Source organism: Paroedura picta, chromosome 15 (genome assembly GCF_049243985.1).
Source record: "Paroedura picta isolate Pp20150507F chromosome 15, Ppicta_v3.0, whole genome shotgun sequence".
In the NCBI taxonomy this organism is placed as follows: Eukaryota; Metazoa; Chordata; class Lepidosauria; order Squamata; family Gekkonidae; genus Paroedura; species Paroedura picta.
In genome coordinates this window covers 7,730,577-7,747,151 of record NC_135383.1, presented here as the reverse complement: position 1 = coordinate 7,747,151, position 16,575 = coordinate 7,730,577, and the positions used below count along the sequence as shown (strand labels likewise).

General features: G+C 50.2%; 1 protein-coding gene across 2 annotated transcripts in view; it reads right to left on the bottom strand.

The window, feature by feature from the left end:
• Positions 1–9,029, bottom strand: part of PHC2 (polyhomeotic homolog 2) — a 54,917-nt gene extending 45,888 nt beyond the window's left edge. The window contains exon 1 of one of the 2 annotated variants that reach the window (XM_077311989.1): positions 8,916–9,029. The gene's annotated coding sequence lies outside the window, so the exon portion shown is untranslated. The remainder of the gene's footprint in view (positions 1–8,915) is intronic. The other variant, XM_077311988.1, reaches the window with a different exon arrangement.
• Positions 9,030–16,575: the final 7,546 nt, after the last annotated feature.

Genomic DNA, 16,575 nt, shown 5'->3' with positions numbered 1-16,575 from the left:
GGTGGGGGGTGCCAGGCAGCTGCTGTAATCTATCCTTTTCCCAAGCAGAGGAAGGGACACCCCAGCTCTCCTACATACCTTGGGCCACAAGTTCAATCCCCTTCTGCAACCCCGCCAAGCAGAAGGGGTTATTTTTTTTTTAATTACGAGCAGAGCCGTGCGTGTAACCCGAGTGGAAAAAGAAATTAAAACCTCTGGCACCCAAGGTAATCCGAATTCTGAACCTGGCCTATATTATACAAAATTAATTTTGTGTCTGGGATGAGGTGGGCCGCTCTTGCAAAATGCATGCCCTCCCTCCTCCCTCCCACCCCGTTCTGCTAATTCCATCCGTTTATTGGGAAACCGAGCAATCCCAGCCAGAGAACAATACCGCCCCGAGCTTCAGTCGCCAGCTGAGTTCGCAGCTTTTCAAATTCACCACGAGAGGTCTGCGTGTCTGTACATCCGGCAACACAAACTAGGTCTGGGGATGTTTTGATAACCAGTGATGCCAACATGAAACTCGCGTTCACGAAATTCTGCAGCTAACCCTAAAAGTTCACTAGCTGCTACACTCTGGAGAAACAGCAGCCTGAGAACAACCTCCAAGGGCAGCCCCAAATACAACATATTGCAGTAGCCTAGTGAAGTGGAGTACAAAGCACGCACTACAGTGACCTGTCCAAAAAAGGGGGTAACAGGCAGCTAATCGGCCACAGCTGTTAAAATGTGCTCTTCACCACCACGTGCAACTAAACTGTGCAATCCGAAGTAGAATTATACTCTTCTATGTACACATTGGGTTGAAGCTTTGAGAGCCATTTTGGCATAGTGGTTAAGTGCGGTGGCCTCTAATCTGCAGAACCAGGTTTGATTCCCCACTCCTCCTCCACATGCAGCCAGCTGAGTGACCTTGGGTCAGTCACAGTTCTCTCCGAGCTCCCTCAGCCCCACCTCCCTCACAGGGTGTCTGTTGTGGGGAGAGGCAGGGTAGACTGTTTTGAGTGGTGAAAAGCGGGGCACAAAAAAGCCCAAAACAGCTCTTTTTCACTCTCCATCCCTCTTTTTGGCTTCTGAGATTTGACTAGACCACTTAGCTCTCTACACCACTGGAAATCCGGAAGCAGGGAGGCAGCAGATACAGAATGAAATAACAGCACAAGAATATGAGGCGCTCACCCATTTGCCCGTCCCTGTCCTCCGCCCCACCCCCCAGCGGCCCATTTATCCTAACCTAATTGTTTCGTTTCCAGGGCTGGCGCCACCTTGAAGGGAATTCCATTAGCCGGCCAGTCAAGGGTGCCTGTAGGATCCCCTATTGATCTGCTAGGCGCCATTGATTTCCATCAAGGTAATTAGCATATAAATTAGCCATTTCATGGAGAGGGGGGGGGAGGAATTGGGAAAGAAAGGAAGCATTAGACGCAAATTAATTTGAGCAGAGCGGCCATTCTTTGGCAAAAACCCATTTGCAAACAACAAAAAGGTAAGGGGGGGAAAAAAGCAAATACTCCAAACATGCCCCCTGATGGCCGCCATTGGAGAGATTGCGTGACCAGGGTCAAACATAGCAAAACAACTTTCCACAGAGTCAGACCACAGGGGCCACCTTGTCCAGTAACATCCATTCGTTCTTGTGCAGGCCGGAGGTGTAAATGGTGAGTGGGTGGGCAGAAGGGATTGTGTTTGGCACTTGGCTTCTGCAGAGGAAGGCCATGGCAAACCACCTCTGCTCCGGTCTTGCCTAGAATATGGAATTTCATGAGTTCCCATACATCAGCTGCAATTTGATGGCTCACTTGACTTTCATCTGCCAGTCCTTCGACACTTTATGTTGAGAGCCAGGGGGGGTAGGGGTTACGAGTCACAACCTCTAATATGGAGAGCCAGGTGTGATTCCCCACTCCTCCTCCCCAGACAGGCAGCTGGGGGACCTTGGGCTAGACACAGTTCGCTTAGAGCTGTTCTTGTAGAGCAGTTCTGTTAGACCTCTCCCAGCCCCACCCAGCACACTGGATGTCTGTTGTGGGCAGAAGAAGGAGAAAGTGATTGTAAGCCTCTCTGGGAGTCCTTCGGGTAGTGAAAAGCGGGATATAAAGAAACCAGGTCTTATTCTACACTTTGTGGACTCCTTTGTTCATCTGTAAGGATTTGTATGGGGTTGTTTTTAGGCATGCGCTTCAAATTCTGACGGCATGCAGAGTTTGACCATGCCGGCCACCTTCACCTACATGGTGTCGGAAAACTGGAGTATCAAGGCTGTGAGCCAATAAACTACATCCCTAGGAGCTTCCCGTCTGGATCTTTTCCACCATAAGGGCTAGAAGAAGAAGAAGAAGAAGAGTTGGTTCTTATATGCCGCTTTTCCCTACCCGAAGGAGGCTCAAAGCGGCTTACAGTCGCCTTCCCATTCCTCTCCCCACAACAGACACCCTGTGAGGTGGGTGAGGCTGAGAGAGCCCTGATATCTCTGCCCGATCAGAACAGTTTTATCAGTGCCGTGGCGAGCCCAAAATCACCCAGCTGGCTGCACGTGGGGGAGCGGGGAATCAAACCCAGCTTGCCAGATTAGAAGTCCGCGCTCCTAACCACTACACCAAACTGGCTAGAAACAAGTTCAAGAGAAAAGCCTGCAGTGTCCAGAAAAGACAGGCGCAGCTACATCCCTTCGCCATCATGGACGGCCTCCGTCTGCTCGGCTGTAAATCTCCTGAAACTGCACCGGGTAATGGCCGTTAAGGCCGGACTGGGCGAAGTACATGCTGGGCCTTCCTTCCGCATGGGACTTCCCAGCTGCTGTGTGCGCCGCTTAATGATTATTGAAATGCCGAAAATTTATGGCGGCTCCTTGATCCCAATCTGGCTTCAATTTTTTTTTTACAGCCTTGGACAGAGTCGTTCGCTGCTACCAACTTCCTCCCCAAGCTCCATGGGGCCAGTGAGAAGCCATCGGCACTACATTGCCGGCAATCAGTGAGGGAAGGCCTCCCAGTTTCTCCCTGGCTATAGCTGTCTCTCCGTGCTCCACTAGAGCTGAAGTTCTTTAGAAGGAGAAGAGTTGGTTCTTATACGCCCAGGGCCATGCCAAAGATGCCCACCCATCAATCAGGACCACCCTACGCCTGCTGCGGCCACCCACTTCTAGCCCCAAAGACAATGAAACTCAACGTCAAGAGGGGCACGCCGACTGGCAAGGAACGAAGCTACCAACACGTCAACTCCAAAAGCAGGATACCCTCTTTGCCAGGCTAAGTTTGATGGGTTCCTAGGCAGGGGTAGTCAACTTGTGGTCCTCCAGATGTCATATGGACTACAATACCCATGAGCCCCTGCCAGCATTTGCTGGCAGGGGCTCATGGGAATTGTAGTCCATGGACATCTGGAGGACCACAGGTTGACTACCCCTGCCTTACTGCACCTCCACAAATTATTTTGATGAAGGGGAGAGCCACTTCCCAAACCTTGGCCTCTTTCCCATTCGGCCTGAGCATTACACATAAATATCTGTAAGACGCTTGGGCTGACTCACAACACATTTATGGGCAAATCTGGTCACTCAGCGCTCTGTACGCGCATGCTAAGAGTTGTCGAGCCACGGCGGACTTTATGGGCACCCCATCGGTTAATGACCTCCAAAATGCTCCTGCCATTAACTGCCCGGCTCAGGTCTTGGCAACAGCCCCGTCATCGAATTACTAAGAAAACCTAAGGAATGAGGTAGCCGTCCCCGTCGGCCAGGAGGGGAAGGAGACTCAAAGGCTTGTGCTCAAATAATTAAAGCATTTCCAGACCACCCAGAAAGTTGGATCTCGGCACAATTGCAGCCCGTGACTCCCCAATTACTGGGCACAACTGAAGGCAGGACACGGGCATGGGACACGGGCATAGACAGCAACGGAGAGGAAGCTGACCGGCGCCTAGGGTACAATACGGTGGTGTGGGAGCTCCAGTGCCAAACCGAGGAAACAGAAGAAGCAGCAGCAGGGTTGTTTTTTATACCCCGCTTTTCACTAAATGAAGGCGTCTCAAAGCTGCTGTAGCAAACCGATTGGTACATCTGGCTACCTTTCCCCTCCTGCATTTCAGACCATCCGGAATTCCTTCCTTCAAAATTCTACCATTCTCCAGGGCTCTTCAGACAGTCTGCGGTCGATCCTGAGGCTGGAGGGAATGGCACGTCTTCGTATCTTTGGTCACCAGATGAACACGGACCATGTGTTGTTGGGACAGCCCCTGGGCTGAGGTGACCGCGAACGCAGCAAGCGATCAGAGGCCCTGTGCGCAGTTCTGGGGGAGTGGGACATCCAGATGCGGCTCAAGCCCCCCCTCCCCAAATGGTTCTCCAAGGGGTTCTGCAAAGCCATCCATCCCAGACAGACAGACTCCCTCCCAACTCGTCATTAGCCATTAAGGAGCCTGCCCAAGCCCTCTTGGTGCAAGTTAATCAGTCTGCCATATGGGGAGAAGGGGAGTGCCGGAACGACGGGGAATGTGTGTGTGTGGGGGGGGGGGAGAAAGACATCAAGCGAAAAAGACGGACATTAAAAATTCTACAGCCCCCTCCCTTCCGTTTCATCTCCATTTCAAGGGATTTGTTCCACGCAAGGGACACCACGTGCTTACGGTAATATGCTTTTCAACATAGAGTGCTGCTTTTTATTTTTTAAGTTACAGATAGCCTCTCCCCCCACCCACCACCCACAGCTGTGCAGAGTTTTAAAATATGTTACTCTGGAAGCGGCTAACACCACATCATCAGAGTCCTCACTGAAAGTAAGCTACCTGAGTGCCAGCATTCCAAATATTTATTTATTCCTCCATTCAATTAACTTATACACCACCCTAAACATGGCTGGGGACCTCCAGTCTCCACCAAATCCATCAGCTCCCTGGGAAGCTGCACAGGTTTGAACGGATTGTGGGATACGCCCCCATCTTCCCCCCACCCCAGCCACACACGCAAAGCCAGCTTGGTGTAGTGGTTCGAGCGTCAGACTATGATCGGGGAGATCCAGGTTCGAATCAACACACTCCGGTGGAAGTTTGCTGGCTGGCCCTGGGCCAGTCGCAGACTTTTAGCCTACCTCGCAAGGTTGTTGTGAAGATAAAACGGGAGAGGAGACTCACGAAAAGCCTTCAGAGGCTCTATTAAGGAGAAAGGCAGAACATACAGTAAAAGAGTTCCTTTTGATGCAGGCATCTGTCACAACTCAGCGTATGAAAAGCTTCTTTACTCTGACTACTCTCAAGCAAGCTCCGGGTTCCAGGGGACTCCAGACAAAACAGCACTAGTGGGCCCTTGAAGCAAGAGGTCTTTAGCCCTTTGGATTGGAACCCACAGCCCTTGGAAGGAACCACCACCTGCAAGTCTGCATCAAGGACAAGGCCATCATGCCTTCTGCTTCAATGTTCACACCCGCAGAGGACTGGCAAGATGGCAAAGCTATGCAGAGGTGCGGATAACCGCTCCATGGCAGAATGCAGGAAATTCATAACTGCCTGCCCACCCACGGTGACCCCAATTCCATGCCCAGATGATCCTCTCCACAAAAACAAAAAAACAAAAACCAGAATCCCAGGCCAGTCTGGTCTGGAGGAAATTTGCCTGGGCATGCAAGAGTGGACTGCAAGAGTCAAACTCAGACACAAGCCTCTCTGCCCACCCACTCACCATCTGCCTAAGTTCACAGAATCCTCGTAGAGTAAAGCAGGATATAAAAACCAACTCCTCTTCTTCTTCAAAACCTTGTGCCCTGAAAGCCCTCTTGGCCTCTAAGGTGTTATGGGACCCAAATCCAATAGGAGAGGTAAATTACAAAAGATCTTGAGAATGACCCCACCCAAGAGCCATGAACCAAAATAATCAAGGCCATGTGCGTGCGTGAAGTGCTGTTGTGTTGCGGCTGATTTACTGCGACCCCCTTAAAGGGCTCTTAAGGCAAGAGAGAGGTGGCTTGCCACTGACTTCCTCTCAAGAGTCTTCCTTGGTGGTCCCTCTTCCAAGTACCAGCCCTGCTTAGCTTCCAAGATCTGAGGAGAACAGGCTATTCCATGCTGCCTTCCCATCAAACTGGGACATAGTGGAGAGAAAAGAAAAGACTGTTGTGGACTTCAGGGGGGTGAAGGGCAGGTTTATCCCCCCCCCCCGCCCTCAATACTTATAACCCGCTCATGCACGCACCCACTGAACAGCCTTCTCCACAGCAAACACCAGTACAAAAATTCCAGCAAAACAAGAGGAAGAAGAGTTGGTTTGTATATCTCGCTTTTCACTGCCCAAAGGTGCTTGCCATCGCCTTCCCTTCTTCTTCCCACAACAGACACCCGTGAGTTATGTGAGTTGAGAGAGCCCTGATGTTACAGCTCTGGGAGAACAGCACTATTAAGACTGTGACCAGCCCAAGGTCATCCAGCTGGTTCTTAGAAACTGCTGTTCTTAAGCACTACCCCAAGCTGGAACCAGCAGCAAAATAAACCATAGCAAGGCTCAGGTCAATTTCCACTGCCAAAGCAAAACCAAGCTGCCTTCACTTGCCTACCAAACCAACTAGGCAGGGGAAAAAACACCCAAGAAAGCGCATACCAATACTTCAGAGCCACAACTGAAAAGGCCATGCTTTTTATTTTGTCAAGACCAACCAGTAACTTCCTCCTAATCTGTCTCTTGAAACAGACCTCACTTATCTTGATTTGGGGAGGAGGGGCGGGGGGGGGGGGTCCTATTGGAGGATCATTTCCTAAATGGCCCAAGAGCCAGTTTTGCACACCTTAGCATGCAACTATGCTGTGAAAGCATGGCTTGCTTGGAGAGCGCATGGTTGAGCAGCGCCGCTGCATCTGCTTGTCACGGATAAGGTTCAATCTTCAACAGCATGGCCAGTCAAAGGGAAGCCACGCAGCATGTCTGGGGAAAGGCACTTTGACCTGGGAAGCTGATGCCAATTAGAATATGATTCTCGGGCCGCACGGGGTCCTTGCACTGTTGATAGCTAATTTTAAGATTGCAACAGTTATATTCCATTCAGGACATGACCTGCTTTGCTGGGGGGGAGGAGTTAGAGGGACCACTGGATCCAATCCTGCCTAGCTTCCAAGGTCCAGGTTATCGCCTCCACGGGACCAGTTAAAACACCATACTCAGGGGTAGTCAAACTGCGGCCCTCCAGATGTCCATGGACTACAATTCCCATGAGCCCCTGCCGCAGGGGCTCATGGGAATTGTAGTCCATGGACATCTGGAGGGCCGCAGTTTGACTACCCCTGGTCCATGAAATGGACCAGGAGGTGGATCTATCAATAAACAAACAGAACTAACGGAGCACGCTAAGTTTTAAGAACATTTTAAACTGTGATTTTATAAACCAACCTATGATGCATGCTGCGGACTGCCCCAAGCCTGCATTCTGGGAGGGGCGGTGTATTAAAACCAATTCATAATAATAACAATCCAAGTCTGGGCCTTTAAATAACCTTAACAACAAAGACGAGGGAACATCCATTCATTCAAGGATTCCTATCCAGAGATTCTCAGACAGGTATGTGTGGCTTCTTGCTTCCCCATCAATCCCGCAAATGTGTATTACTCCCGGAAACAGACAGGAAGAGATTAAAGCAGAGGGCAGGCCGCCAATTTACCAAGGGGGCCTCAAAAGTCAGGTGCAAGAACGCACCCAGGCCACAGGAGAATGCAGCGCTAGGTGTAAAATCCACCTTCCTGAGAATCTCAGTTTTCATTCAAACACGACTACCAACTTTCTTGCCCTCGGAGGCATGTTTAAAGCATGCCAAGAATGTCTGCTGAAATCAGACTGGGAGATAAAAGAGTATTTCCAGAGGCTGTGGTGGAACCTCAGAGTCCTCTGCCATCCCCACAACTGGGGAAAGTCAAGCATGTGGGTGTGTGTGGTTGCTGTGACACAGTTTACTAATGTAACAGGATTAAACTTTGGGTTATATATTCCCACTGTTATGATGGTCAGTTCTTAGTCTGAGGAAGAGCGCTTGCACTCGAAAGCTCACGCCTTGAATAAATCTTTGTGGGTCTTAAAGGTGCTACTGGACTCTGGTTTTATTGTGTTTACCGGTTAAGTCTGCAGAATAAATTACAGAATGAAAACAAGCCACGTTTGCCCCACCAGTGGATGCTGACCCGGCTCACGCAGTTGGGCTTTTTGTCACAAAATTTGGAACGCAAGTGTAATTTACTTTGAAGCAACGTCCCACGTCTGGAACCCACTTCTCTAGGGGGGAGCCAACAGAGGTGCGTCTGGAACTTCTGCACAGATTCCCATTAATGAGCACATCAGTGCCGTGCAGCCCGGACAGCAGAGACAACGGCACATCTCCTTGAAAGAGGCGCTCACAGTTTCATCCACGGTTGCTTTCAGGTGCCACAAGGCCACGACAGGTAAACACAACCTCTACCGGCGACAGCTTCCACCCCAAACAGCAACTGGAACCACAGCCATAAGAAGCAGGGAAATCGAGCTTACATCACCCGGCCATCCCACCACACCAGGGACTTCTCCCCCTCTCCTCCCATCCCAGTTGACACCGGCCTACCTCACAGGGCTGTTGTGAGGGCAGCTGCGCTCAATCACACGTCACTCCGCACCCACTGGGGCAGAACAGCCTCCCCGCTAGGCTGGCAGCACCACGAATGCCCACAATGCAATGTCAGCATCGCAACTGGACATTTTAAAATGCTTTTTTTGCAACAATACCCCTTCCAACTCGCCAAAGAGTGGGGGATTCAACCTCCTCCTCCTCCTCCCCGCACCCCAGTGTTACCTTGCTTCTATTGCAAGAGACACCCCTTTCCCTCCCCCACTTCCCCACCCCCCCAAACCCACAGGCCTTGGCACAGAGGCTGCCTCTGCAGCCGCCCCCACCCGTGACAGCCAGCCCCCTCCCCCCAGTTCCCCAGCCTTTACCTGGCCTCCACGTGCATGCGCATCCGCCTCTCCCCCGGCCGGCCACTCCGCCCCGAGCGCGCGCCGCAAATGCAAGCCAGACAGCGCGCGCGGGAGGAGCGAAGGGACCGAAATGCCATAATTCATTAGCATTCCAGCAGGCGTCACGTGGCGGGCCGCCGCCAATAGCGTTGCAGGGTGGCCCATCTGCGGGTCCCGCACGCACGCAGCCAAGCAGGGCGCGGGTGGGGAGGAGGGGAGATGGGGAGGGGGGATCCTGTCCCAGACAGTTGCCATAGCAACTGGGTAGGGGCGGGGAAGCCCCGCCCCACGGCTCACTTGGGTGTCTCCTCCTCCGATGGGAGGGTGGAGGGGTGTGTGGGGGGGCTGCTTCCTTGGTGATCTGCATATGCAAATGTATTTTAAAGAGATGCAAATGTTCCAGGCCCAGTCTGGAGGTGGAGTTTTCCCACTCACCCCCTCCAAGGGGAATCATGGGGGGGAGGGGAGGAAAATCGCTTTTGCAGGTGAAGAAGCCTATTTGCATGTGTATTTTTTCCTCCTCTTCTCGTTTGCATGCGTGCGTGTTTTCAGCTGGCCCGTTGCACGTGTTAGAATGCGATTCATTTTTTTAAAAAACACCAACCCCAAACTAACTCTTCTTCTTCCTCTCTTATTGCTGCCTTCCGGTTTTCCTAGTGTGATTGCCTTTTCCAGGGACTCTTGTCTTCTCGTGATGTGACCAAAGTACAAGGACCGAAGTAAACTCCCCACCACCAAAAAAGACGCTTTTCTTTAGATGATCCTGATTTTTCTAGTGAAGTTGAAATGTTGGGTTTTATACCCTGCTTTTCTCTATCCAAAGGAGTCGCAAAGCGGCTTATAAGTGCCTTCCCTTCCTCTCCCCCCAACAGGCACCCTGTGAGGGAGGTGAGGCTGAGAGAGCCCTGATATTATTGAAGAAGAAGAGTTGACTCTACCCTGGCATCTCCAGGAATTTCCTTACCCACAGTTGGCAACCCTAGAAGCTGCTCTGAGCTTCATGCAAAACCTGCACTCTGCCACCGAGCCAGGATCCTTCTGCACAGGCCCTGGCTGTGCTTTCCGCATTGGCAGACTCCTGCTGCTCTAAACCAAAACTGCAATCACGTGTGCCTCATAAACCACCGGGGAAATGCGGCCCACCATTCCAAATCAACCATTCTGCCTGGCCATCAATAAATACAAGTGCATTTCCAACTGCACTTACAGTTTTCACAAATGCACCATGGGGAAGACGAGGGCATTTATGGTTTTCACTCTGAGCAGTCCACATGAACATGCCCCCCAGAGTGCATGTGATCAAAACACTCTCCTATCCTGATGTCTCCAGCGTCCTACAAATGGCATGATGGCAGACACCGTTCCCCCTCTGGCACGTTTCCAGAATCCGTTACTTGGAGGTTTACTGCTGTTTGGTTCCATCGAGTCAATTCCGACTCACGGTGTCTTGATGAACAAAGGTCTGCCGTCCCACGCTGTCTGCAGCCATTTCTTTCAGTTTTTGTAAGGTCGATCCGCTTACGCCTTGGATTGTGTCCGCTCATCTATTTCTTTGTCCGCCTCTTCTTCTGCCTCCTTCCGTCTTACCAAGCACTGTCATTTTTCTTGGAGGTATACTGCCTCTAAATAGGGTGGTTCCATTTCACTGTTGTAATTCGTAGAGGTTGATTATCTGCTGTGAGCTTATCTTAATCCCTTTCGGATAAGAGCATCATAATGCATCCCCAGTGTAGTAAAACACCCAGAAATAGCTGTCTGGGTTTTGGGGTTTTTAATCACTGATAAGGTGAAATGCAAAAGAAAGAAAGAGGCCCAGTTTTAGCAACACTTGTGAAGTCACCGAACCCCGGCCACAACTCGGTGGCACAAGCACAGGGGGATTCTTTGAAACTCATGCCATTGTTGAGCATGCATGATCAGAACCCCAAATCCACCACCTTTGGACGGCAAGCACTGGACCCAATGTGACTGTGTTATAAATAATAAATAAATCAAAGCCCAAACATACCAGACTCCCCCAGACCCACTTTCCACCCATCAGCCTGCAAGCTCTCCTTCCTCCTCACTGCAATGAACCAGAAAATTAGTGTGTTGTGCAGCAGTTAGGGTGTAGGTGACAGGAATGGCCAAACTGTGGTTCTCCAGATGTCAGTGGACTGCAATTACCATGAGCCCCTGCCAGCACAGTGCTGACAGACAGTGCTGGCAGAGGCTCATGGTAAAAGTAGTCCACGGACATCTGGAGAGCCACAGTTTGCCCCCCCCCTTTGGTAGGACTAAGACTGGGGGAAACCTGCGTTCGGTCCCTGCTCTACAATGAAACTTCCTGGATGATCGTGGGCCGCTCACTCTCAGCCTACCTCCCAGGGCTGTTGTTGAGGATTAAAGGAAGGTAGAACACTGTATAGTGTGTACATCACCCTGGGCTCTTGGGAGGAAGGGTGAGATAAAATTGCACAGGAGAGAGAAAGGCAGCATGTTGATTTCAAAGAGGCTTATGCAGGAGAATATTTCAGTGAAATCTGCATCCCAGTGTGATCCCTGTTTGGTCGCCCTTGCAAATGCCCGTCTCATGTAGGCCTGCCTCTCAATATGAACAAAACTGCAAGAACCAATGCTGCCTTGTTGTATTTTACAAAGGGAACGTTGCGTCTCAAAAATGCACAACCTTGCTTGAGTGCTTTGTTGATGTTAAACAACCTGGCAAGGGGACAAACACAGCTGTGTAGAATTCTGCAGTTGGAAGGCCACGGCCTCTTCTGGAAATGAGCAATGGGTAGCAGTAGAACTCCCAGAACCCAGTTCCTTGAACTGCCCCCCCCACCTCCAGCCAGTCCAGATGAGTGACATGGTTGTGGTCGGCGGGATCTAAATAAGCAAAAACTTCCAGGAGAATCTTTCTGAACAAAGACAGGCTTTAATCTCCGCACTGGAATGCAGGATGTAAAAAATCTTGACGGTGTAAAGGAGGCAGCAGAAAGCGAGGACGCTAACAAGAGAGAATTGTGTGTAAACCAGGTCTGGTGTGTTCGGGCTCTCCCCTTGATGCTCTCGCCAGTGTAACAGGCAGACATGCTCTTTCTAGTACAAGACCCCCTGAAGTCAAGCACTAGATACTCCACAGGGTACTGCTGGGGGCGGGGGCACGTGACATCTCCCCTTGCTGGGAGTCATAAATAATTCTGAGAGCAAATGCGCTAGTCCCTTCTAAGAGGGAAGGCAGGTGGAGTGCCCAGGCAGAGGGATCTGTGGCTTGATTTCTGCTTTAGGCAGGAGAGCGGTTCTTAAGGGAGTTGCTTATCCCACCAGGTGAAAAGCAATTTTATTTGGAAAAGCAGACTTTTAGGGAGGTTTTTTCAGCACTGGAGAGAGCGGTAGACTGAGCTCCTATAAGCCTGGCTCTCAAGGCCTCCAAAGGCCTTGAGAGAGATTAGATTACGTTTCCATTCACAAAAAACCTGAAGACATCCAGCCTAGGGTTGCAAGCTCTGGATTTTGGAAATGCATGGAGATTTGGGGATATGGAGCCTGAGGATGGGAAGGGGGGGATTTCAATGTGGTCCAATGCCATAGAGTTCACCTTCCAAAGTGGCCGTTTTCTCCAGATGAGCTGATCTCTATTCCTAGGAGGTCAGTTGTAAAAGCGGGAGATCTCCAGCCAGCACCTGGAGCTTGGCAGCCACCTGTCATGGGAGCACGTCAGTTCTCGCATTGCATCCTGGAAAATTAGAGTTTTGCTTTGCATGAACAGAAGCTGTTTCCCACCCCACAAAAAACATTTCCGATAACTCAAGTGGATCAGCCTGACCAAACCCTCACTAAATTCAACTCTACATAATTTCCCAGAAGGCAAATTGTCCACTGCAGCTAAAGAAAAGAATGAGAAGGTAGCATTTAGAGAGGAAGCAGGGGATTCTGTCTCCTTCTGCTCCCAAAACACCACTTTTGGGGTCTTGGCTTCATAAATTCCCCCTTCATATACTTGCTGCCCAAATATGTTTCTTTGATAACCTGGCAATGGGAGTTGTTGTTGTTGTTGTTTTTTACAAAAAGCACACCATTCAGCTCAGGAATGTGACTTTTCAAACTTCACCCTGCCCTTCCCTTCAGTACAGATTAAGAATCATCTCCATAACAATCTACCAGAAGTAGATTCTGTCCTCTCCCTTTCTCCTACCAAACTGTTTTAAAGCAGGGGACAATTTCCTTTGCAACACAGCAAGGATGCCCCTTTTGTCCCTCAGATCTAGCTTTGGAGTACCCACTGCTCCCTTTTGTTTGCCAAACTTCCCTATTCTTATCAGGCTTCCTTGAGGCTAAAAATGTAAGCCTGGATTGTCTCTTGCAGCAAAGAAGACCCAGGAGCCCGACGGGTCCTGCCCCTTGGAAATGGGAGATTATTCACCTTCATGCCCATTTTCAACCATTCATCTCCGAAAGAGAGATTCCTGACCTATTGCATTACCCTGTTGTCAAGCCCTCACTTTTTCCAACCACGGTTGTGGTGCTTAAAACCAACACAACACCTTTCAGTTGAATGAATTCCTGTTCTCTGCCTTGGTTGCTCATGGCGTACATCGTCCAGTGGTTAAAAGCTAGTTCTTCGACTTGTTTATGCCTATATTTCCTCCCTGCTGGGCAGCCAAAGGGGCTTATAACATTTTACCTCCTGCCATTTTACCCTCCTAAGAAACCTTTGAGGCAGGTTTGGAGAGAGTAGAGATGCCAACCTCCAGGTGGGACCTGAAGATCCTTTGGAATTACACCCAGACTACAGAGATCGGTTCCCGTGGAGAAAATAGCCACTTTGGAGGGTGGACCCCGTGGCATTGTACCCCACTGAGGTCTCTGTCCTCTCCAAACGAAAACCAAAGCTTGTAGCAGAATCAAAGGGATGGAATGATCAGTCTCCCAACCAGGTGCAGTAAAGGAAACAAAGTGGTCTCTGAATGAACCACTTGTTGATTTGCTCTTTTGCTCCCCGGACCCTTGATTCAGTGAAGAGCCGCACGATCCATAATCGGTCAGTTTGTAAAACAGCCTCCTGTAGAATTTTGCTAGGAGAAGCGATTCTCTGATTCCTTGACCAGCAGATGGCACCAGAACCCTTTGGAAAAACATTCTGTAACTTGTGGTTCTTACTGACACATGACAGCCTTTTGGGTGTCCTGCTTTGGGGGGCCATGTTCACCGAAGAAGCCTTGGTGCACATCTGGCCACCGGGATCTGAAAGCCCTGTGGAACAATGCAGGTAATGTTAGCAAACTCCCAGAATCACTCGCCAGGCATTTAACCATCTTTACCAAACACAACAGTTAGCACTTGCCAGTCAGCATCCGACCTAGCCACTGCAATCCATGCAACAACCACCTCCAGCTTGACTACTGTAACTCGCTGTATGCGGGGCTGCCCTTGAAGTCGGTCTGGGAACTTCAATTGGTGCGGAATGCAATAGCGCTGGTCCTTACTGGGACCCAATGGACAGCACACATTCTGCCTCTGCTCTCCCAACTGCACTGACTCCAGATTGAAGACCAGATCAGGTTCAATGTTTTGGTTCTCAACCTCAAAGCCCTAAATGGCCTGGGGACCATCGTATCCTATCTCACAATGCTCCTCAAAGAATGTTAAGATTTAGTGAGCAAAACGTGCTCAGGCCGAGTGGAACGCTCTGTCCGTGAAATCAGGACCTGCAGAATCTTCAGCATTTCCGCAGGGCCTGCAAGATAGAGCTGTTCCACCAGGCCTATGGTTGAGGCCTTGAAATAACATCAAAATCTGCTTGCTTCTCATCCAAATACTAACCAGCACCAAACCTGCTTTGCTTCTGAGGTCTGACAAGATTCGGCTAGCCTGGGCCATCCATGTCAAGGCACATTTAATTACAGCATATAAAAAAGGAAGCATCACATTCAGTTTATTTACCTGCCTCATTTCTATCCCAGCTTTCTCACCAAAGCAGCTTACATCTTCCTCTTCTCCTCTAGTTTTCTCTTCACAACAACCCTGTGAGGTAGGTTAGGCCGAGCCAGTGGTCCAAGGTCACCCAGCAAGCTTTTGTGGTAGAGTGGAGATTCAAACCCGGGTCTCCCAACTAGTCTGACACTCTAACCCCTGTACAACACTGACTGTCTACCAATTGGACCTTCTGCTCATAGCTTTCAGTTTCTTTTGGGATATGCCAGACATTTTGGGCCACTCTCTAGACTGGCACCATGAAAGGCTGGCCCCTGAAGAACAGTCAGGGAAGCCAGAGGGAACGGGCCCAGGAGGGAGGGAGGCCGAAGCAAATCGACTCCTTTGTTCCTGCGTCTGGTCTCGGCAGATTTGTTCTTCTGGACCTCTGCCCGGGTTATCGTGCAAGGGGAAGGAGGAGTGAAAGAAGGCTCTGGGACGTGTTTGAAGTGTTTTTGGCAGGCTGGACCATCAAAGCATTGTGTTTCTCTTCCTCAGCCTCTCTTGCCTGCCTTGCGTTCGCCTCTTTCTCTCTCAGCATGACCCCAATGTGTGTGTTCTGTTCTCTTCCCTCTCTGATTCCTTTGTCCCCTGTGCTTTTTCTGCATGGATTTCTGTCCTGGGAGTCAGATTGGTAGAGCCAGTGCAAAAGGATCATGGGGAACCTCGGCGTCACCTTACCTGCCTCTCCGTAGCAACCCGAAGCTTCTTTGGCACTCTCCCGCCCAAATACTATCAAGGGCTGACCGATATTCTATTTGCAGACACGGAAAAGGCCAACTATTAAACTCGCTGCCTTTACTGCTGAGATAACCATCCCACCTTTCCTCCAAGGCACACAAATAGCACATGTCGTTCCCTATAAAATTCCCAATTAAAACAGAGCAAGTCCAGCCCATCTGGCAGCATTTCCGGCCCAGTGCCAAGAGGGTCAGAGGTACTTCACAGCTAAAGATTGTATTAGAACAGACCCAAATATGATTGTGAGCCACTTTGAGACTCCTTTGGGCAGAGAAAAGTGGAATAGGAAAAAAACAATTCCCCCCCCTCTCTCTGTTCTTCTACCTCTAGGGAAGTGGGACACTCTGCCTATGGAATAATATTTTGCAATTAGAGGCAGTCTTCACAAATGAAAAGTGTCGCTCGCAACAGAGGGCTTGTTAGATCCACGAATTCAAAGACCAGGGACACCGGCAGTTCATTTCAGCTCTTTATTGTGATACAAAGAGGCAAACACTGAGCCGAAGAAACCCACAACCAGCCCCAACTTAGATACAAATGCCCCACGATAGATCTTCCTGTCGATGCACACTATTGGTCAGTTTCACTTTAAATTGGCTGGATCCAGTAGATCTAGCTATGCATTGGTCAATTATAGTGCCAGGCTTCCAATACTGCCTTGGACCTCAAGCCAGGCCCTTGACAGGCCTACAGACACAACAGGGCATATGGGGACTTTTGCCTGGGTGGCCTGCACACTCCTCTGTCCAAATGAGAGGACATGCTCCGCACCTCTCTCCTGAGCCCTGCCAAAAATATCAGAGCTGTGTCCCTCTGGTCCTGCTGTGCCGTTCACACACCTATGGTTGGTGTCACTGCCATAGGCCCATCCAGTGGAGTCCACAACCATCTAACCTGACCTCATATGCCGTATGTGTGTGTTTAGGGCAGAAGAATTAAGGTT